The 24,616-nt window shown below is 42.8% G+C and overlaps 1 non-coding gene across 1 annotated transcript; it reads right to left on the bottom strand.

Annotated features, from left to right (window-relative positions):
- Positions 1 to 20,232: 20,232 nt before the first annotated feature.
- Trnaa-cgc lies at positions 20,233 to 20,305 on the bottom strand. Its single transcript has one exon. It is a non-coding gene; the product is annotated as a tRNA-Ala (tRNA).
- Positions 20,306 to 24,616: the final 4,311 nt, after the last annotated feature.

The raw sequence follows: 24,616 nt of genomic DNA, 5'->3' as shown, positions 1-24,616 counted from the left end.
TCTTTCTTTTTTGTTTTGTTTAATGAAAGTGTAATCACATAATTGTAGGCATGATTAGACATAAAGAGTAGTGTTTTAACAATAATATAAAACACATTTCTATAAAGAGAGATCAGATATTGAATCGTGATATGAAAATAGTGATTCATAGGCATTAATTTTTTGTTTAATGAATGTGTAATCACATAATTGTAGGCTTGAATCGGCATAAAGAGTAATGTTTCAACAATAATGTGAAGAACATTTCTATGAAGAGTGATGATCAGATAATATAAAATAACACGAAAATAATAATTACTAGAAACACTAGTAATAAAAGCACCACAACAATATCTAAGGATCTTCAATGCTTAGCAGGTTATGTTCACTGATTACATCACAGCACTTTTATTTATAAATGTATCAAGTTTACAATAGAGATATACTGTGTATGTGAAAGTATTCCTTTTCCCGCTAATTAACTCAGTACATATATGGTGTAATGTTAGTCGTTTGCAGTGTAGCATCGTCATCTCAAAGTGTTGCCCGTTAATATTTGTGCTCTCTGCTTCAGTGTTTTTAATAACGTTACTTTGTCGGTTCCTTTAGCTAAAATTCTATTTGTGAGGTACGACACTAGAGAGAGATGCGTGAAGTGAATACTGGTTAATTATTACACGAGAGTGTCCGCCCACAAACATTTAAGAGTCCGATCGCCGCTCGCGGTCAATTACAGGCGAATACGTATTGATATAAGGATAAATCTGGGTAAGGCATTGCAAACTCAGAGAGCGCCATCCGATCACTTTACTCACTGTGCTAAAGACTATTATGCTAGCAGAAATTGATAAGTAGTTGAGAATGTGTGTTTGCAGTGAGGCTGCGCGTTAACAAGACTCGAAATAATTTAGTAGTGGAAGTTGCAAACGTGAGAAACAGTTTTCAACTCTAAGTGCTATTCTTAAGGCTGACATCTGTATTTCCTTGTGGTTACGTCAAACGCGGGATACAAGAAAACGTTAAACGAAACCGGAGGAGAAACAGTCAGGCGGAACGTATTTGCGGTGTTGCGCACCGAAGAACACAGAGTCTAAACGAGCGGCAAGTCTGTGGCCGCTGTCCATCACTGCGTCCATTAGGGGCGCTAACAACCCTCCGCCAGTCACCGCCTTTATGACGGCCGTCTGCGGCCGGAAGCAGACCTCTGTTTACGACGCCCTTAAAGCGCCGCACGGCACAGGCGATCCGCTACGCCTGCTCCTGACGTCTCAGTTTTCCACTGCAGGCGCCCACGCTTAACTGCCACCGCAGTAAAATGCTCCTCCACGCAAAATGCGATCTTCGTAATGTGAAAACTGTCGGCAGCGTAACTCCTGCCAGCCTTTTGTGTCTGAGGTACAACTTTCAACCTGACTGTTTTGAAATTACAAGGTTATCGTCCAGATCGGCGATGAATTACAGGTGAAGGGAAACAGGTATGGGCGGCCGGTGTGGCCGAGCGGTTCTAGGCGCTTCAGTCTGGAACCGCGCGAACGCTACGGTCGCAGGTTCGGATCCTGCCTCGGGCATCGATGTGTGTGATGTCCTTAGGTTAGTTAGGTTTAAGTAGTTCTAGGTTCTAGGGGACTCATGACCTCAGATGTTAAGTCCCATAGTGCTCTGAGCCATTTGAACCATTTTTGGAAACAGGTAAACAAAAGGCGTCAAAATTTACAAGAAATCCTCATAAATTCTTGGTGTCTGACTCAGAAAGCCTTGAATATCAGTATGGAGTACAATCATAGAGGGAGTATTACATAGTGTTCTTACACCATGTACATGTCACCGTCTCAAATTTCAATAGCTATCAACATCACATATTAAAAAACTTTCAATTGAATCAGTTATCAAAACGAGGGGTAGAATCTGACGAAAACTCATGAGAGTTATTAACTGTATTTATGGTACTTGGTTTGCGAACTGGATGTTCATGGTCACAATCTGCTGTGACTGAATCTGGTTAAATGGAAAAGAAAGAAAAGAGGACGCACACGTTTCTGATACATATCACCTCCTTCGCCCTCTCAAGTCAATCTCCTCCCCCTCCTCCTTTTCTACTGCCATCTCCTCCTCTACTTTTTCTATTGTCATCCTCTCCTCCACCCTTACTAAATCTCTTCCTGGCTCTTCTCTCTGTCCATCGACTTCTTTCTACTTTCTATGTCCATTTCCTCCCACACATCTGTCATCTCCTCTTCCCCATTCTCTCTGACATTGAGTCATGTTAGTTGTTACTGCTAATTCAGAATTCTGTAGTGGTACTACAATAATGATCAAATAAGTCTTAAATACAAATTTCCTGTTTTCTAAACTGTTTAAATATATATATTAGCAAAAAGGAAATTTGTGTTGTGGGAATTTCGAATATTGACGGGAATTTCCAATTTTGGTAGGAATTTCTTTGTCCCAGGGCTGTGCTGTCACCCCCCCCCCCCCCCCCCAGGAATTGTCGGGAAATCAAAAATGGGGAATGAGGCATTTCCGAGACTCTAAGACTGGTGCTTCTGGATGGAAAGCCCAAGTGCACCCCCCAACAACCAGCAACTGCCCAGTTGCAGGAGAGGAAGGTTAGCTTTTGGGAAACTCAAGTAAAGATAGGCCCTAATTACATAATTAATCATACATATCGATCCTGATTACATAACTAGCGAGGAGTGCCTCAAGTCACAACACAGCTCAAAAACTGACGATGCCATACAGCTGGTGATACCCTGCTGCGAAAAAAATTCACAATAGCACTCAAATCCCACCATTCATCTACAAACTGATGGGAAAAAGGCTGGAGTGTAATGTACTATCTTCATTACTTTGTTTTGTGGCAAATATATTCCACTGACGAGATGCTGGTTTTGGACAGAGAGGAATTTAATAAGTCTATTACCTGTAAGCATACAGCTGAGGACTGTATCTATCGCAGTTTAACGTCAGAATTCGCTACAGATGCCTGCTCAGCGATCACCCGGCAGCCCACGTAACTGAAGCCAATAGATGCTACCACAACTGATGGAATAAATGCATCACTGTGCTAATTAGAATTCGAAATCGTCATGAAAAATCCAGTACTCATAATGAACGGGTCATAAGCAACACATGTACTGGGGAAAATCGTCCTGCCAAAAGAATGCAAAGCATCGGTAGATGAAAGTGCGTTCTCCTTAATGTACAATCACAGACTGCCGAAATTCTAGTCCCTCTTACCACCTCTCATCCCTCTTCTCCCCTCCCGACCTCCTCCTTCCACCCAGGGAGTCCGCAGCTCATGCTCTCGCGGTCGCGTTCTCGCTTCCCGAGCACGGGGTCCCGGGTTCGATTCCCGGCTGGGTAAGGGATTTTCACCTTCCTGGAGATGACTGGGTGTTTGTGTTGTCCTCATCATTTCATAATCATTCATAACAGTTGAGATATTGGACTGAGCAAAGATTGCGAATTCGTACGGGCGCTGATAACCGTGCAGTTGAGCGTCCCACAAACCAAACTTTGTCATCATCATCATTCACCTAAGGGAGGGGTAAGCACCTCATGGTTGTTCTGTGGCCAACAGCCAATCCCTCACGGTAGCTGGCCGCACCCGACTTCCGACTTTCTATGAACTTACCCCCACACATCTTATAAAGGTTGATGTAAGTATTTATGCATGTGAATATATATCCACATTGATGACCTGAAACGTAATGAGCACCTGCTTAATAGCTTGTTTGTCCATCTTTCGAACGAAATACATCACTGATTCTGTGCACGAGGGATGCGACAGTTTTTTGGTAGGTTTGTGGAGGTATTTGGCATTAGATATCACTGATTTGTGTGCGAGGGATGCGACAGTTTGTTGGTAGGTTTGTGGAGGTATTTGGCATTAGATATCTCCACACAGGTCACGTAATTCGTGTAAGTAACAGGCTGCTGATTTGCATATACGGCGATGGCACCCGGCAAAGTTGGTTGCCGAGACATCCACGTGAGTTCACTATCATCCTTATCAAATCACTGTGCAAGAGTACAGTACCGCCCGACATTGTAAATAGGTACAACATTGTTCGTAATTCTTGTCAGAAAAACATATTTTTTGTAATAATAACTCCATTTCACTTAATACACCGAAGCCGGATACCAGTGTAGGAAAGAAGGACAATTTATTTATTTAACTGATCACATGTTCACTCTCAAAAAATAAATCCCTACATCCAATTTGGTGAGATCTGTGAAATGAATGAATGTATGGTCGTCTGCTAACCGCAGATAGTGAATCTTTGAGACAGTCCCTTGGTCACCTTTGGTGGAACCAAAGAGATGAAATTCACCTGCGCTTTGAGCGCCTGAAATATGGCTGCCCAATATGGTAGCATGGTGCTCCCCCACCTCGGTGGAGGTGCGAGATGACCTGAAGAACGACCATGTTTCAGCACTCTGGCGCTGGATCTTGTGTTGGTAAGACCTCTCTTAGGTGTGCTCTGTAAAGACAAAAGAATGGAGAGAATGGTATGCATGTGAAATACTTATGAGTAGTTTTGAAAACTTATTTCTGTATTTCAGGAACTTTTGGGGGGAGAATTAAATGAAAGGCAGGTAATATTAAGGGGATCACAGTAATCTTCTGAAGTGACCAACGGTCACAATGAAACCACGTGTAGCAATAAGTTGAAATACTTGCGAGTGCTAGTACTAAGTTGAAATACTTCCGACTGATAAAGTTAAGCTGAATTATTGGCGTGTGTACTATAAGTCGGAAGTATATAAGAAATGACGTGCGCAGGATTTGAAATTAGAGACGAGCACTTCCACGTGGTGAGTACTGTATGAGTCTCAATCTGTGTATGAGACAAAGGATAAAGAGAAGTACTCGTCCAAGGTATCCGTTGAGGACTCGCGTGTGTGACGAATATGATCTTAGTATTACCTTGCGTGTTCTGTTTCCGTGTGACGCTAGATTCAAACTCTAATACTCTGAGAGAGAAGCAAGGTGAGTCAGCCGTCTATCCAGCAACGCCACTTGGCTTGCATTGCACAGGAAGACGTGCATATACCCTCCAGAGTTCGTAGCAGGAAAGAAAAGTTACGAAGTGGGGCAGTGTCATGTGAAACTGGGATGAATACTAATGGAAGTGGGAAAGCTGAAAGTGGAGTGATTCTAACGTTGAGACTATTCTTTGTGATGTATTCTATGTTGCCAGTGTTATGTATTTCATGTAATTTAAGTATGTGTGGTTTGCACGGGAGAGTAGCAAGATAGGTTCAGAGGCAGTGGGTTATGCATGTTCCTTTTTGTACCGCTCGGTCTGGAGTAAATTTTCGTGACGATGGGTGTGAGAGTCGAAGTGTGAGATACAGCAAAAGAGCCACCATCCTATCTAGAAAGTGCACTGTAGCGTTAGGTAATTACGAGACCATAAGATAGAGAATCACCAGTGTAAGGCCGTGCACACTGGGCGGTGTTTCTCATACGTAATTGTTGTTGAAAATGTAATGGTGTGTTTAGGTTATAGAATTTATCGGAATAAAACAGATAGTGAAAAGAAAAAGATTGATGGCCTTTTCCTTCGAATAGTATGTTGTCATGATATCCAGAATTTATAATGTGTGCGCCATTCATATTCAGTGCGATGGCCACGTGTTGATCAAAGCCGTTGGGTAAGAAAGAAAATGTGATATTGCCAGATCGTAGTGAACAATCAGAGTCGTGTAAATTCCCAATAGTCAGATGTGCGTTATCCGTTTCCGTTGCGTAATATTCAAACAGGATAATAATTTGTAGCTTAATTGTGCGTACTAGAGCTCATAATCAGTCATTGATGTTACTCGAGAGATAAGAATTAATCGACTCGCTTGGCAGACCACTCATCTTGCTGGGGAGCCGACTCTTTTACATTGATCGACAGTCGCATCTCTATGGTCCCGTGCCCACTGCAATCATAATTTAACATGTCGTTGGGTCGACATGTGAACATGTGGGGGTGGTCTGCTGCAAAGTTCCTTGCTCAATAGTCTACAGTGAACGCTGTACTCCACAAGACTTGCGTGTGCAACATTGTGGTCTTTCGGTAGAGATGCGACACAGAAACGTCCGAACACATCCTTATGTGAAGAGTCGTGGTCAACCTATCATTTTGCGCCTAGTGGTAGTTTCACTGTCCTACCTCTTTTCGTAGATGGCTCAAATGGCTCTGAGCACTATGGGACTTAACATCTGAGGTCATCAGCACCCAGAACTTAGAACTACTTAAACCCAACTAACCTAAGGACAGCACACACGCCCATGCCCGAGGCAGGATTTGAACCTGCTACCGTAGACTGAAGCGCCTAGAACCGCTGGGCTACACCGGCCGGCCCTTTTTCGTAGGTGATAGTGACAGTAGGATGTGGACATTCGACCAACTTCGCCGTTTTCGAGATACTCGTTCACAGGCTCTGCATAATAACACTCTGCCTTTTGTCAAAGTCGCTTATCTCAATGGATTTCCCCATTTGCAGTCCATATCTTGGCTAGGGTGATCCCCGTCCGTGTCTGCTCCGCTTAAATACGTTTGTTACCGTGTCACGTGCCCGCAACGCCACCAGCCGGCATCCAACGACGCGGTGGGCAGTGGTCATAATGTTTTTGTTCCTAAAACACTGGACTAGTTTCAAAGAAACTTGTTGCACTTAGTGTGGCGGTTTTTGTGTTTCATCAACATGGACAAATGCAATGACTATGGATGATACGATACTCTATGGTATTCTGCGGGTTCAATTCACTCTGTTTTTTTTTTAGCATTTGCATTGATTTGATTTTATAAATGGTACTGACAATATTATACACACGTGTAATGCATTATCCATACTACAACTTCTCCCGGATAATTATTTTGTTCAAATTGCACAAGAATTCCAACTGACGTAGTGTAATAATGTTGACTGTAAGTTGTGTTCATATCACTAAAATTACAGATCGTACATCAGAGCTTTTATAAATTTTGTCTTCGATGGATTTAATTATTCTTAGCAAATTGATCATGAAAAGGAACCACAGAATACCACCCGCACATAACACTGACGTGTGCTACCAGAAATATTTTTCTCTGTCATTCGTCCGTAGTTTAATTTTGGCCTCATACATCAGCAATGAAATCTTGTACAACAATAAATACCATCACCACTGTTCTTAGGAAATGCCGTCTGCTTCGATTAATTTTTTTCTTTTATAAATAGAGTTCAGTACCACCGGTGCACATTTATTTCTTACACATCGGAATATTGTTTGCAGTTTCAAGTAATTTAAATTTGCCGCTGTGATAAAAGTTAAGATGGCGGCCAACAAAAGATAGAGGATTTCTTTTTTAATTAAGATTTTCCTTGCTCAATAAATAATTAATCATTTAAATTGATACCACCAATAAAAAAAATTATTAAATTGTTTTGCAAATTAGTTTAACATAAACCCATGCTATTTTCAACTAGATGTACAGACGAAGTTGCTATATAGTCGCAACTAACAATGGCTCCGCTTCTTGCAGCTGTGATAAAACAATTAATACAAAATTATAATAAAAAGAGGAAGTGATTTTTCAATAATTAATCATAAATAGTTTTAACGCATTTGTCTCTATTTGTTTTTTAACAGCAAATGAACATAAAAGTACAATAATTTTACATTAAATGTTTTTCATGCAACAGACCTCAAATCGATTCGCGTCTTGCGTCGGCGACGTACATCAGAAGAAGACGACAAAACAAAAGAATGAATTACATAGATTAACAAAGAAAGTGAGACAAATATTGTCTTTGTTTCACGTAATTATCATCTTTCTAAGAAATAGTTACATAATTGAACGAATATTATTGAGTTACGTAATTACGTAATTTTCCACACGTTCATATTCAACTCGTAAAATATGAAAAAATGCCGCATTGTGCATGAAGTTTCAATACTTTTACTATAGGCTACTAAAACACTCCCACAGTCGAGTCAAATTAAGGAAATCCCTTACGCCTGCCAGAGCATTTGACATCTTTCAACTGCGAATCTGATATAGGTGAAAACAATCGCTGGCTACCGAACGAGATGGCTCAAAGGTTAGCACACTGGACTCGCTTTCGGGGCTATGACGGCTCAAACCAGCGTCAGGCCATCCTGTTTAAGGGCACCGCCGACTTCCCCATCCTTCCCTAACACGATCGGAGCGATGACCCCGCTTTTGCCCCACTCCCCGAACCATGCAACCAATCGCCGTCTATAGATAAAAATGGTTCAAATGGCTCTGAGCACTATGGGACTTAACTGCTGTGGTCATCAGTCCCCAAGAACTTAGAACTACTTAAACCTAACAAACCTAAGGACGTCACACACATTCATGCCCGAGGCAGGATTCGAACCTACGACCGTAGCGGTCGCGCGGTTCCAGACGCCGTCTACAGAGCTATGAAGGGGGATCGCCGTAGAGATGTTTACAAAATCGCTTTGTAGAGATGCAAAGCGGCAGCACCCAGCCTACAGAAACTCACCGGGATCATGTTACTCAATTTCGATGCTGCAATTTTACATTTTTACATTATGAGAATTTATTTGTACGACTGTTCCATAATTTTTAAAGCGTTTTCACGAATGCATCGAAGTGAGATTTTTTTGATACTTCATACATGTCAGTTTTTTTTCGTTTCTGATGGAAAATTGGCAAAATGAATAGCCTGGTAATGTGGATTTGTCTGCTAGTTTTCTGTAAACGTAGATGTGCCATTGTTCACTCTTTCGTGTAAGACGTCTCGTAAAGACATTTGGTTGGTTGGTTGATTGGTTTGCTTGTTTGCGGAAGAGGGAAGGAAATAGGCCGTACCCATTCGAAGGAACCGTCGCAGCATTTACCTGAAGCGTTTTAGGAAAATCACGGAAACGTAAATAAGGATGGCCGAGGCCGGCCGGTGTGGCCGAGCGGTTCTGGGCGCTTCAGTCTGGAACCGCGGGACCGCTCCCGTCGCAGGTTCGAATCCTGCCTTAGGCATGGATGTGTGTGATGTCCTTAGGTTGGTTATGTTTAAGTAGTTCTATGGGACTGATGACCTCAGATGTTTAGTGCCTTAGTGCTCAGAGCCATGTGAACCATCTGAACCAGGATGGCCGAGCGCGGGTTTGAACCGTCATCCTCCCGAACACAAGTCCAGTGTGCTAAGCAGTGCGGCTCCTGGCTGGGTGTAGGCTCACATACTCCGACATTTCTCCAGAATACGGACAGAACTTTCACCAAGATCGGCTTCTACCCAATCCTACAGTCGTCTTCAAATAATTCGTGTGGGCAGTTTTCAAGGTTGATGGTTTGATACTTTTTCACGCTTGTCAACATCTGTATTGGTTATAACTGAACATTTTCTATATTCATCGGTTAAGTCTTATGGTTTTCCACCAGTCTAATGTACTGGACATGCCAGGTGGAATGGTTTTGTCATGGCTTGCTCTTCCAAAGATATCAATAATTTCATGTTAACTGATTCTTCCGTCGGTTCTAGCTACAACAACAATATAATAAATGAGAAGCACCAGTTTGCTTTTCGTGTACAATATTATTTTTATTGTGTTAACCGGTTTCCAACTTACAAGGCCATTTTCAGAGATTTACTGAGTATCGTCACCAAAGAAGTTACAACATTTATAAACAACATTGGAAGAGAAGTTACACGTATAGATTGAATCAGAAACATACAGTAAGTAACATCTTTGACACTGTGGTGGTAATGCATTGAAAAGAACAAATTAAACAGTAAATAAATAAAAAATGGATTAGACAGGAAAAAATATCATGTCTACATACGGAACTTAAGAAATGTCAATAAGATAAACAGAAATAAATAAATGCAGGTGGTACTGCATTTTAAAACGTTAAAAGGCTAAACAATACACAAATACAAAAGGAGCAAACAGGAAAAACATTAACATTATATTCAAAACTGTGACTATGTAACAGTTTCCATTAAATAAATGAACCAAAGAAAATATAAACAATATTTGATCAGACAGCTACAAGCCCTGGATATTAACAAAAATCTTGCTGACAGTCCAGACGTAATCCTAAATCACCAGACATAGCTTAACACCACCCCTCTTCTAAACTTGACATAACATCTCTTTTGTTTATTACTTCCCACACTGTCCCTGTATATTCCCAATTTCCTGTATTCATTGAGTTCTTTTATTTTATTGAAGTTGTCTATGTATTCCATATAGACTGTAGTTTCAGTTGTTAAGGCTCTCTTTTAACTGGTACTGGTACTGTCTTTTAACTGGTACTGTCCATGTTTAACATCTCTTGTAGTTGTCTGATCAAATATAGTTTATATTTTATTTGATTCATTTATTTAATGCAAACTGTTACATAGCCACAGTTTTGAATATAATGTTAATGTTTGTCCTGTTTGCTCCTTTTGTATTTGTGAATTGTTCAGCCTTTTGACGTTTTAAAATGCAGTAAAACCTGCATTTATATATTTCTGTTTATCTTATTGACATTACTTAAGTTCCTTATGTATTCTGTAGTTACACTGATAATTTTTTCTTCTTTTAATTTGTTTATGTATCACTCTCCATGATTTACAGCTCCTGAAGTAGGCTTGTCATGTATTAATTTAATTTTATTTTATTAGTTTTGTTTATTAATAGAAACATTTATGTAGACATGCTATTCCTTTTTTGTGTTAATGTTTTCCCGCCTACTCCATTTTTTATTTATTTACTGTTCAATTTGTTCTTTCTCAGTGCATTACCACCACACTGTTAAAGATGTTTCTTACTGTATGTTTCTGCTTCCATCTAGACGTGTAACTTCTCTTCCAATGTTGTTTACAAACAGTGTAACTTCTTTGGTGACAATATTCAGTAAATGTCTGAAGATAACCTTATAAGCTGAAAACCGATTAACGCAATAGACCAAATGCAAACTGTGCTTTTCAATTACACCAATAATTCGGAGAGGGAGGGTAGCCTTGTTCTCTAGGAGCCTCGATATGCCCACAAACTGTCGCCTACCTCACGGGCGAATGGGGTGGATCCAGTCATCTTGCGAAACACGTTTTCACACTGGTGGCCCACAGCTCAGGTAGAGCCTCCTGGCCTACACAGGCCGCCCAGCTGCGCCGGCTGTCCCCTCCCCGTGCTGTGCCGTCTCCTCCACGCCCGTCTAGTCGCTGCCCGGCCAGGCCCGGCCCGACACGGCGCGGCGTTATTAATAATTGTCGCCGTCGCTCTGCCGGACCACTGTGCGCGCGCAGACAATGGCGGCGCGGGCTTCATTAGCAGCTCCGCTATAAATACGGACCCGCGCGCTCTCCGCGCTTCTCCGCCGCACGCTTATTCACAGCGGCAGCTGCGACCCGCTGTCGCAGTCTCCTCTCCCAGAGGTACCGCGCGGCCGGGACTCCCCTGCCGCTCCGAACGCACTCTGTAGTGTCAGGATGAATGGGAGAGACATACGTTCGGTCGACGACGACCTCGTTACAGACGTATACTGGGATGATGCGGAGGGAAATGGGTCCGATTCCTTTTGAAAACAACCATCCCGACGTTTGCCTGAAGTAGGTAAGAGAAACCGCGCAAAAACCTATACCTGAGTGGCTAGGCGGAGACCTGAACCGAATACCAATCGGTGCCTTGCCAGTGTCTCACCCACCTCACAACATACTAGGTGGCGAAATGGTTAGGACACTTGACTAGCATTCGGGAGGACAATGGTTCAAACCCCCATCCGGCGATCCTCACTTAGGTTTACGGTGATTTCCCTAAATGGCTTCAGGCAAACGCCGGGATGGTTCATTTGAAAGGGCACTGCCGTCTTCCTTACGCATCCTTTTGCTTACCCGATGGTACCAATGACCTCGATGCTTGATCCCTTCCCCCAAATCAAGCGACCAACCAATCTAACTCACTCGGTAAATGCATACGCGGCTACTCTTACAAACTTCAAAGATTGCCTCATTTACGTCGAGAGTTGTACTTCGCAAACCATCTTATGGTGTCTGGCAGAGGCTATTTTGTCTCCCACTTTCACTTTCCGGGAAGATCAATTTTTGCTTGTGCCCGAATTTCTCTGCCCACTAACCCGACCAACCGACACACTTGCAGTTCTTTAAAGAATCTTACATGTACATAATGGACTGAAATGTCCGATTACTTTACAAAAGAGTCAATGTGATAAATACCGGGTGATTAAAAAGTCAGTATAAATTTGAAAACTGAATAAATCACGGAATAATGTAGATAGAGAGGTACAAATTAACACACATGCTTGGAAAGACATAGAGTTTTATTAGAACCAAAAAAATACAAAAATTCAAAAAAATGTGCGACAGATGGTGCTTCATCTGGTCAGAATAGCAGTAATTAGCATAACAAAATAAGACAAAGCAAAGATGATGTTCTTTAGAGGAAATGCTCAATATGTCCACCATCATTCCTCAACAATAGCTGTAGTCGAGGAATAATGTTGTGAACTGCACTGTAAAGCATGTCCGGAATTATGGTGAGGCATTGGCGTCGGTTGTTATCTTCCAGCATCCCTAGAGATGTCGGTCGATGACGATACACTTGCGACTTCAGGTAACCCCAAAGCCAATAATCACACGGACTGAGGTCTGGGGAACTGGGAGACCAAGCATGACGAAAGTGACTGCTGAAACACGATCATCACCAAACGACGTGCGCATTAGATCTTTCACGTGTCTGGCAATACTTTTTTGTTCTAATAAAACCCCATGTCTTTCCAAGCATGTGTCTCAATTTTTACCTCTCTGTCTACATTATTCCGCGGTTTATTAAGTTTTCAAATTTATACTGACTTTTTTTTTACCCGGTATTTGACGTTGGCCACATAAAACCTTTATGGTTGACGGTACAATATCACATTGACCCTCGTTTCAGTGCTACGGGGTTATTCATCCATACGCTAATGGAAAAGTCAAAACCATGACCATTACTGTATTAAGGTGTCTGTTGTTTCGGGCATCTCCAAAAGAACAGATACTACGCATTCATATAATTTGATTTGCCTAGGTAAACCTTCTTCATTGCGAATGCACAGATACCCCGACCTCCTGTGGGAATCTCGGAGAGCAAACATGGATGAAATGGACAGGGACTGCAGATAGGCGGTGCTCGGTGGCCATGTGGATCAGCCGTGAGGCGGGTCTAGACCGTCCACGCAGTTGCGACAACGCTGTGTCCCGGTTGGCGCATTGGTTATTGCACCTTTTTAGTAAGTAGGAGATCCCGGGTTCGAAATCTGGTCCGATATGCATTTTCGCTCGTCGTTGCCGATACCGCAAAGTGTTCCGATGCAGATGGCAGCAGTGATTCCTTTCCTTTCTTCTCCTCTCCACCTTCAGTTTGTATACCACTACTTCAGCCGCGTGAACAACGAACACTTCCTAAGCTGTAAACTGTTTTGCTTCCTTCACTTTGTGTGGCAGTAAGCGAGAATAAGTTCGGAAAAGGTTTTGAAATTGTGTTTACAGTTCGTTGGAAGTCGCTAAGTGCTACCATTAAACGCTGGATGAGTATAGTCTAGGTAATTTTGAGCGTCGTGAGTTTCCCTGCCTCATGACATACACCAAGTTGAATATTTGAATTACTGCGTTAAACCTTGGAAATAAGGTTCTAACTCTTAATGAGTAGATTAAGACAGGATTTTAAATTTTTAAATACGGTCAGTGAAGTGTTGGCAGAAGAGCCAACACCGTGTTGCTAGAGGAGGCCGAAATGCACGCTTTTAAGCTCACGGAGTCTGGCGTGAGGTCTGGAACAGTTAAGGGAATTTTTAGTAGCAAATAAAGTACGTAGTTGATGTAATACTTAACTTTAATCCATAATTGTAGAACACCTCTCTTGACTGTACATGCTTCACAAGATAAATATCGAATGCTATGGCGCCTTGCTAGGTCGTAGCAAATGACGTAGCTGAAGGCTATGCTAACTATTGTCTCGGCAAATGAGAGCGTATTTGTCAGTTAACCGTCGCTAGCAAAGTCGTCTGTACAACTGGGGCGAGTGCTAGGACGTCTCTCTAGACCTGCCGTGTGGTGGCGCTCGGTCTGCAATCACTGACAGTGGCGACACGCGGGTCCGACGTATACTAATGGACCGCGGCCGATTTAAAGGCTACTACCTAGCAAGTGTGGTGTCTGGCGGTGACACCACATTCAGTATTTTTTGAAGGTACTGAAAATCAAAATATTGTTGCTCTGGAAATCATTGGATAGGCAACCTGTAAACGGCGTTATGTCAGCGTTTAAGCGGTTCAGTAATGTACAGCGTCGCAATTATTGAACTATCTGAAATAAAATCACTATAACTTGTGAACGGTTTGCGTTAGAACGTTTAAAACTGCAAGGTTGCCGCAGAGCATGCTGGGATTTAGTATGCGCATGCGCCTTGTTGTTGTCGGCAATTTGCACGTGAAAGTGTAACGGTACAGCGTGCCTGAACGTATAGCGCTTGTGAAGGCATTCTATGAGAGCAACAATAGCCGAGCTGTGGCTCAAAGGAAGTTTGCCACCGACTTCAAGCTGAAGACAACCGGTCCAAATGTCATAACAATCAAGAATTTTGGAGAACGAGTAGTGTTCGTGATGACAGTGTTGTGAGTGCCGATCGTCCAAAAAGGGTCAAAACGTCTGAAAACATCGAGAAGACTTGGGCTGTGTTTGAAATCAGCCCCAGGAAATCGATTAGACGAGCTACACAACAGGTGGGAATGAACCGCGAGACACTGCGACAAATCGTTGTTGCGCACCTGCATCTCTTCCCGTACAAAATTCAAGCCTATGAGCCACTAACTCCAAGGCCATGGAACAGAAGTTGCGTTTCGCCAACACTGTTGTCCACATTATTGACGAACAGGACTTTGATGTAAATATGTTTTGGTTTAGCGACGGAGCCCACTTTCAATTGGATGGGTCAATAAACAAAACTGACGCATTTGGGGCACTAAGAATCCGCATTTCGCGATCAAGAAGCCTCTTCACCCTCAACGGGTGACCGTGTGGTGTGCAACGTCCAGTCACGGATAATCGGTGCGATATTCCTTGTTGGAACGGTACCAAACATAGGGTATGTGAAGGTTTTGGAGTATGATCTCATCCCCATTATCCAAAGTGACCCTGATATCGACATGATGAGATATATGCAAAAAAGAGCTCGATCCCGTCGAAGCAGGAGAGCGTCCGATGTCCTGGAGGAGCACTTTGAGGACCGCATTCTGCTCTGGGGTACCCAGAGGCCACTGGCATGGGTCTCGATTGGCCGCCATATTTTCCGGATCTGAACACATGCGACTTCTTTTTCTCGGGCTGCTTTAAAGAAAAGGTGTACAGCAATAACCCCAAAACCATTGTTGAGCTGAAAACAGCCATTCAGGAGGTCATCTACTGCATCGATGTTCAGACACTTCAGCGAGTCATACACAATTACGCTCTTCGTCTGTGCCACGTCATCGCCAATGATGGCAGGCATATCGAACATCTCATAACATCCGAATATCTGTAGTGACGTTTACTTGCTGAATAAAGTATGTTCAAGCAGTAGTTTGAAACTAATTTACGTTTTTTTCATATAGTTCAATAATTGTCACCCTATAGATTTCACCTTCATGGTCGTTTCACGTGAATTACTTAGGAGGGAGCAGTATATTGGTTGACCCTTACAGGAACGGGTTCCCTCGGAATTTTAACGGTAAACTGCATCGTGGCACGCAATGCCTTTCCTATAGCGTCTGCCACTGGAACTGGATGAGCATATTCCTGACTCTTTCTCGCTTACTAAATGAAGCAGTAACGAAATGCGTTGCTCTTCTTTGGATAATTCCTATTCCCTTGATCAATCAAAACTTGTTCAAAAATGTGTGAATTCCTAAGGGACCAAACTGCTGAAATCGTAAGTCCATAGACTTGCACATATCTTAAACTAACTTAGGCTATGAACAACACACACATCCATGCCCGAGGGAGGAGTCGAACTTCCGGTGGGAGCGGCCGCGCAATCCGTTACGTGGTGCCTCAAACCGCGCGGCAACTCTGCGCAGTCCTTGAACAATGCTGTCTGCTACAGATCCCAGATTGACGAACAATATTCTAGTACTTGTAAAACATGGGTTTAGTCAGCGACGTTCTTTGAGAGTGGATTTCACTTGCTGAAGATTCTCCCAGTGAACGGCATCTGCCTTACCTGTTCTTGGTTTAATGTGGTCGTTCTCCTTTAGTTCGCTGCATACGCGCTCTCGAAAATGTTGAATGGATGTGATTACTTCCAGTGAAATTCTAATGGCTTCAAACTATTGCGATACATTAAGACCTCTTTCCACTTGTTGCTGAGGAGAGTGTAATTCATCAGCTTTCAAACTGTATAAAACTGTTAAAATATAATGCTCATGAATGCCCATATTTCCTCCCACTTGTTACTGAGGAGAGTATAATTCATCAGCTTTCAAACTGTATAAAACTGTTAAAATATAATGCTCATGAATGCTCAGTATTTCCTCCCAGAAAAAGTGTCATCTTACTATTATTTTTCTAGAAAAAAGGCCGCTTAGTCCCAATCGTCATTACGTAAGACAAATACTTTTACTCACATATTTCCTGCGTCTTCTACAACAAGTGTTGGGATCTTCTACCAGGTACACAGAGTTCAAACTGAAACCATGCTGCGACGTCCTAAACACAAGTTTCCACACGCATCCATTATATCGGGTACGCAAGAGACAGATTTTCAGAAAAAGTGGAATCATACAATTACCAGTCTTTCACGCTATTTATGCTCAACATGTTTTATTTTTTTGTGATGAGGGTCAGCTACCCGTCCCTGAACCAAGCGTCAATCCTCTGTAGGTCTTAATACATTTCGCTACAATTTTCTAGTGCTTTGACTTCTCACCACAGAACAGAATCACCCACGAAAAGTCTTATCGTACATCTGACTTTATCAACTAAGTCATTTATATATATTGTGAAATGTAATGGTCCTACAACACTTTTCTGAAGCACGCCAGAAATTACTTTTAGGTCTGAAACTTTCACTTCGTTAAAGGACACATACTGCGTTGTTTTCACTAGGAACTCTGCAGGCCATCCACATAGCTGGTCTGATATTCCGTACGGATACGCTCGTATTTTGTTGGTGGCAGTGATACAAAGCGAAGACAATGTCAACATAAACATCATCTTAAGAACTGAAGGAAACAGTGTTTACGAGAATTCCTTACTGACCATCTGCGGAAAACCCAGCTTGGACGGCCAGGGCTTTCTCTTCGAAAATGTTGGAGAAACCATGTTTCATAAGGCACTGGACTTCGTCCCAATTGTGGATGGGATGTAGATCAATATACCTTAAGCCAATAGCATCTCTGACCAATTTTAATCTGTGAAGTGAACTGGAGGAAAAGGAAACGAGGAACATAGGTGGGACAATGGAGGAGAAAGAATGGTTAGTTAATAATTCATCCATGACGTATAGGATGGGACAAACCTGGAGGTCACGTCAGCAGCATGGCTAGGTTCCCGAAGTAGGCAACTGAACGTTCTGACACTCACCCCATGGTCTGTTAACTCTGGCGTGTCTTCCAGATTGCGTCAACCTCTATGAGGGTCTCGTCAGTCTATTCAAGCTGAGTGTTCGTTACACACATGCATCCGATACTGTGATCTGTTACAAAAACTTTGATATGCAAGAGATACATGCAGCACTTGAAAATTAGCACAAGGCTGGAACCCAACGGTTGTGGCGAATTGATATACTTATTCAATCCTTTGATTTATTGAATGAAGGCGACATTTTTCTGCATCTGCTTATACATGCGTATTACAGAAGCCAGTGGGAAGTGCATGGTGTAGGGTACTACCCCCACTACACGTTATTACTCCATTGGCACATAGAGCGCGGGAAAATTACTGTTTCCATATCTTTGTATGTGCTGTAATGAGTGTAAACTTGTCTTCGCTTTCCCTACCGATGACCAGGTTTTGCGGTAGAGTTTGAGTCTATTTCAAAGTGTCTGACAGTTCAGGTTTATCAGTATCTTCGTGACGCTATCCCGTTGATCAAATAAACTTGTGATCATTCGTGCTGCCCTTCCCTGTATGCGACCAGCATCTCCTGTTAGTACTATACGGTAATTTACGGGCCACACACACCTGAGTAGTCCTTTAACATGTGTCGCCCGAGAGATTCGTAAGCAATAATCTTTGTAGACTGCCTTCATGTTCCCGGTATCCTATCAGTGAACCGAAGTCTACCATCCGTTTTACCTACTACTAAGCCTATGTGATGTATTAGTCACAGGATACTTCTTTCCTGTCTCTACTGAAATAGAAAATTATACACGTCTAAACATTTGAAACGAATGTCTAACATTTTCACAGCCCTGTAATCTTATCAGTATCCTAAGGCTGTAATATTTATTGACACTTCTACCTAATCGCACAGCACTTTCTGCTGATATAGTCATTTACAGGTATAAGTGTTTCGGCTAGTGTCGACATAGGCGTAAAAAAGTCACGAGAAATGGCTACGCACAGCTGACGCAGTACAAATCGTGAAACGGCAGACACCATCGTGTCTGTATGAAAAGCGCAAGGCATTACAGTCAGCAGTGTGGAACAGAACAATGGAAACGTAACGTACTGGCAAAACAATTAAGCAAACACAGTCCCGAGAAGAACAGTAAGTTCAAACGATGTGTCACAATACATGAATGTTTCCAAACAGTCGGTTCACCGAAATTCTCCGATCCAAATATCTAACACCCGAAAATGGCGGTATAACTAGATGTGTCACTAGGAAGTCTTATTGATTATGGAATCAAAAATGGTTCAAATGGCTCTGGGCACTAGGGGACTTAGGCCGGCCGAGGTGGCCGAGCGGTTCTAGGCGCTACAGTCTGGAACCGCGCGACCGGTACGGTCGCAGGTTCGAATCCTGCCTCGGGCATGGATGTGTGTGCTGTCCTTAGGTTAGTTAGGTTTAAGTAGTTCTAAGTTCGGGGGGACTGATGCCCTCGGCAGTTAAGTCCCATAGTGCTCAGAGCCATTTCTGAACTAGGGGACTTACCGTCTGAGATTATCAGTCCCCTAGAACTTAGCACTACTTAAACCTAACTAACCTAAGGACATCACACACATCCATGCCCGAGGGAGGATTCCAACCTGCGGCCGTAGCGGTCGCGCGGTTCCAGACTGTAGCGCCTAGAAACGCGCGGACACCCAGGGTGGCGATTATAGAATCGATGGATAGAATTCTGCCTCCTTTCAAATAACAGGGTAATATACTTAAGGGTAGAGCAGCCTAGATGTAAGTGGAAACGGTTTTATCCGTACTTTCTTAAAGGATAGACACGTGTAACACTCGATTTTGGAACCGATATTCAAGCTTTTCTTAGAGTAAAATTGTAAATTACAAAACTGACTTTAGACCTTTTTGTAGATCCATAAGAGTGTATTATATATTTTTTGAAGTAATAAACTTGCACTCGACGGAAAGCCCTTCTTGGAGTGGGAGCGCGGTTATTGCGAGCTCTGAACGTTACGATTTTCCGCCTAGAACAAAATTTCAAAAATTGCTATGAAATCATGATACTGTCTAATTTTAAAAAAAAGGTATCTTATTAAAAAATGGTGGCACACAAAAGTAAAAGTAAATGTTTTCGTCAAAAAGGTCCTATAAAAAGGGCACCAAAAATCGAAATTAAAATATATCCCAAAAATCCTACGCACCACGGTAAATAAAACGTCGATTCACAGGTTACAAAAAGCTGTAATTTAATGGCATGTATATTTCATGAGTTATAGATCATGCCAACTTGAAATTTGTTATTTTGAAAAAAAAAAAAGCGCTTTACGTTTCAACCTACGATTTTTTTTAAATACTGAAAATGAACAAAACTTTATCCGGAAATAACACTTTGACGAAAATTGGGATAACTCTTGAGCCGTTACCTATGCGTATAAATACGTATGTCGTTTTCATGCATTCACTTTTTACTTTGTATAAAAGACAAACGAAATGACAAGTTCTGCAGACGCGAGACAAGCACGTGCTTTCGAACTGGTGGTGGTGATCGTTAGTGTTTAACGTCCCGTCGACAACGAGGTCATTAGAGACGGAGCGCAAGCTCGGGTTAGGGAAGGATTGGGAAGGAAATCGGCCGTGCCCTTTCAAAGGAACCATCTCGGCATTCGCCTGAAACGATTTAGGGAAATCACGGTAAACCTAAATCAGGATGGCCAGAGACGGGATTGAACCGTCGTCCTCCCGAATGCGAGTCCAGTGTGCTAACCACTGCGCCACCTGGCTCGGCTTTCGAACTATTGGCAATAAACGTATCATGTTACGGAGAGAAATATTGCTGCGAATAGTATTTTTGTTGTTACTATTGCCCTCTGTGATTCCATCCGAAACTAACAGCAGACTTTTTCCGTCGGGAGCGATTATAGTATTACATCGGCTGCATTCGAGTGCTCGGGTGTGCCAGACCCACGTGCAGTAAATCCCATTGTTAACATATTATGACATTAATGGCTCACTTTATGTGAATGAACCTTAAAAATAGACTGTCTGAGCAAAATTTTGAACCAATAAATAAACTAGACTCAAAAATATTACACCGTGGACTACCCCCGTAAGACTAGCCGGCAGCCACGAGATCAACCGACTATATGGTAAACGATTTTTATGGCTGTGGTGTAGGTTTTCTGGTACTATTCCCATATTAGTAACGATATTCAAGAGCAAGTACATGATAAATTTCTAAGTAGATTAGTGCTGACGTACTTGAAACGTAAAAGCTAATGATGTTATTTTTACGAAAACTACTTTACTTTTACTGACAGAATCCACACCACCTTGACTCGCTACCCGTAACCAATTTCAAGTCCTTATCTTGATACTTTTCCACGTTTTACATCGCCTTCAGAGCCAGTGTGCCCGCGCACTTCCTTGACCTTTCCCTCAGTGGTCTTTTTCTCTGTTACGTATGGGGAAGAGTTTCTCCCTCCTCTTGAAACTTTCTTCCTGTACTAACTTCTCGGTTTATATAACCGCCAGTCTGTAGGCGCCGCGGTGTGTACGAGATCTCTTCCGCGACTGTTTACGCCGTTGCTCGCGACTTACAAAGTTACGGAGGAAAATCTCACCTGAGATTTTCGCCGTACTTCTTTTTAAGACTTTACTTCTTAGATCTCCTCCAACTTTGACATAAACTCATACCTAACTAATATTTTCGTACTGCTGTCAGCTTCCTAAAAAGCCCTACTCTTATCTCGTAATACTCGAGCTCCTGAAGCTGTTCCATCTTACGTCCACTCACGTACTCGGCTACATTACTTAATTACGTATTCTGTTCCTTATTGACACTATTTATATCGAAATGGTATAAGATGACAATATCTACATCTACATCTACACGGATATTCCGCAAGCAACAGAATAGTGCATGGCGGACGGTACCCTTTACAATCACTAGTCATTTCCCATCCTGTTCCATTCGCAAACAGAGCGAGGGAAAAACAAGTGTCTATATGCACCCCAAAGAGCCCTAGTTTCTCGTTTCTGATCTTCGCGGTCCTTACACGCAATGTATGTTGGCGGCAGTAAAATCTTTCGCCAGTCAGCTTCAGATGCCAGTTCTCTAAACTTTCTCAATAGTGTTTCTAGAAAAGAACGTCGCCTTCCTTCCAGCGATTCTCATTTGAGTTCCCAAAGCATCTCTGTAACACGTATTGTTCGCACCAACCAGTAACAAAGCTAGCAGTCCGCCTCTGAATTGTTTCGATATCTTCCTTTAATACGAGCTGGTAAAGATCCCAAACACTCGAGCAGTACTCAAGAATAGGTCGCACCAGCGTCCTGTATAGTGTCTCGTTTACAGATGAAGCACTCTTTCCTAAAAATTCTCCCAATAAACCAAAGTCAACTATTCGCCTTTCCTACCACAGTTCTGACATGCTCGTTCCACTTCAACGTTGCGCCCAGATATTTAAACGACTTGAATGTGTCAAGCTTGACACTAGTAATAATGTATCCGAACATTAGAGGTTTTATCTTCCTACTCATTCGCATTAGCTTACATTTTTCCACATGTAGGGTTAGCTGCTACTTATCACACCAACTGGAAATTTTTTCTATGTAGTCTTGTATCTTCCTACACTCACTCAACTTCGACACCTTACCGTACACCACGGCACCATCAGGAACAACCCCAGATTGCTGCCTAACTGCCCAACCTATCTGCCAAGTCATTTGTGTGTATATATAGAGAAAAGCAGCGGTCGTATCACACTTCCCTGGGACACTCCTGACGACACTCTGGCCGCTGATGAACATTCGCCGTCGGGGACAACATACTGCGTTCTATTACTTATGAAACATTCGAACTACTCACATATCTGCGAACTTATTCCATATGCTCGTACCTTCGTTAACAGCCTGCAGTGGGGCACCATGTCAGATGGTTTCCGGGAATCTAGAAATATGGGAACTACCTGTTGCCCTCCATCCATACCTCGCAGTGTATCACAGAAGTAAAAGGCAAGCTGAGTTTCGCGCGAGACCTGAGACGTCGCCTCACATATCCTCTAGTGTGCAGAGAATTAAAATTGTTTACATGTAAAAGAACATATAAATTCGCCCCTAGGTCCAGTACCTCTTTCAATGTATCTGCTTGATTATGAAGGTATTGTGAACAAAAATTTGAATTGTCCAGTAAGGTATTACGATCCTCTGACGATCACGTGAAAGGCGCAAGTTTTGTTGCTGTCAGATTACGTAAGCGCGGCTTACGACGCAGGTGCACGACTCTGTCCAAACAGCCGCCAAAGCGTTGTCGCATAGTGATTTGGTCAGTAGCAGTCAGAGGGACGACGATCAACCACGAGCAACAATATTTATAATATAGGGTGGCGCACGAAAAACCGACCCCGGGTACAGACTGCTCGCTAGTTACGCACGATTTGTTGCCCGCCACGAGCAGATACAACGACAAATAGATAAACATGTAATAACTATACAGTAAAGAAACAGTAAACAAGATAATGCGAGCAACAACTTCGAAACAATAGATGGAAATTGGCGGGCGACGGTGAACAGTATAGTACTCGGGGCCGATTTTTCGTGCGCCACCCTGTAGAACATATGAGATGTGCGTGCTTTAGTATCCATATCTGACGGTCGTTAAACCTCTCTGTACTTCGACATCTACATCGATAGTCCGCAATCCACCGAATGGTTTGTGGTGGAAGGTACCCTGTACCACTAATAGACGTTTCCTTTCCTGTTCCACTACGAGGTGCATTCAAGTTCTAAGGCCTCCGATTTTTTTTCTCCGGACTGGAAAGAGATAGAAACATGCTCATTGTTTTAAAATGCGGCCGCGTTCATTGTCAATACGTCCCACAGATGGCAGCACCGTACGGCAAATGGAATTTTACCGCCAGCGGCGAGAATGAGAACTGTTTTAAATACTTAAAATGGCGACGTTTTCCTTACTTGAACAGCGTGCAATCATTCGTTTTCTGAATTTGCGTGGTGTGAAACCAATTGAAATTCATCGACAGTTGAAGGATAAATGTGGTGATGGAGTTATGGATTTGTCGAAAGTGCGTTCGTGGGTGCGACAGTTTAATGAAGGCAGAACATCATGTGACAACAAACCGAAACAACCTCGGGCTCGCACAAGCCGGTCTGACGACATGATCGAGAAAGTGGAGAGAATTGTTTTGGGGGATCGCCGAATGACTGTCGAACAGATCGCCTCCAGAGTTGGCATTTCTGTGGGTTCTGTGCACACAATCCTGCATGACGACCTAAAAATGCGAAAAGTGTCATCCAGGTGGGTGCCACGAATGCTGACGGACGACCACATGGCTGCCCGTGTGGCATGTTGCCGAGCAATGTTGACGCTCAACGACAGCATGAATGGGACTTTCTTTTCGTCGGTTGTGACAATGGATGAGACGTGGATGCCATTTTTCAATCCAGAAACAAAGCGCCAGTCAGCTCATTAGAAGCACACAGATTCACCGCCACCAAAATAATTTCGGGTAACCGCCAGTGCTGAAAAAATTATGGTGTTCATGTTCTGGGACAGCGAGGGCGTAATCCTTACCCATTGCGTTCCAAAGGGCACTTCGGTAACAGGTGCATCCTACGAAAATGTTTTGAAGAACAAATTCCTTCCTGCACTGCAACAAAAACGTCCGGGAAGGGCTGCGCGTGTGCTGTTTCACCAAGACAACGCACCCGCACATCGAGCTAACGTTACGCAACAGTTTCTTCTTGATAACAACTTCGAAGTGATTCCTCATACTCCCTACTCACCTGACCTGGCTCCTAGTGACTTTTGGCTTTTTCCAACAATGGAAGACACTCTTCGTGGCCGCACATTCACCAGCTGTGCTGCTATTGCCTCAGCGATTTTCCAGTAGTCAAAACAGACTCCTAAAGAAGCCTTCGCAGCTGCCATGGAATCATGGCGTCAGCGTTGTGAAAAATGTGTACGTCTGCAGGGCGATTACGTCGAGAAGTAACGCCAGTTTCATCGATTTCAGGTGAGTAGTTAATTAGAAAAAAAATCGGAGGCCTTAGAACTTGAATGTACCTCGTAGCAAT

Source organism: Schistocerca piceifrons, chromosome 8, assembly GCF_021461385.2.
Source record: "Schistocerca piceifrons isolate TAMUIC-IGC-003096 chromosome 8, iqSchPice1.1, whole genome shotgun sequence".
NCBI classification, from domain to species: domain Eukaryota; kingdom Metazoa; phylum Arthropoda; class Insecta; order Orthoptera; family Acrididae; genus Schistocerca; species Schistocerca piceifrons.
Note: the sequence above shows the minus strand (reverse complement) of the source record. Positions and strands in the feature narration are given on the sequence as shown.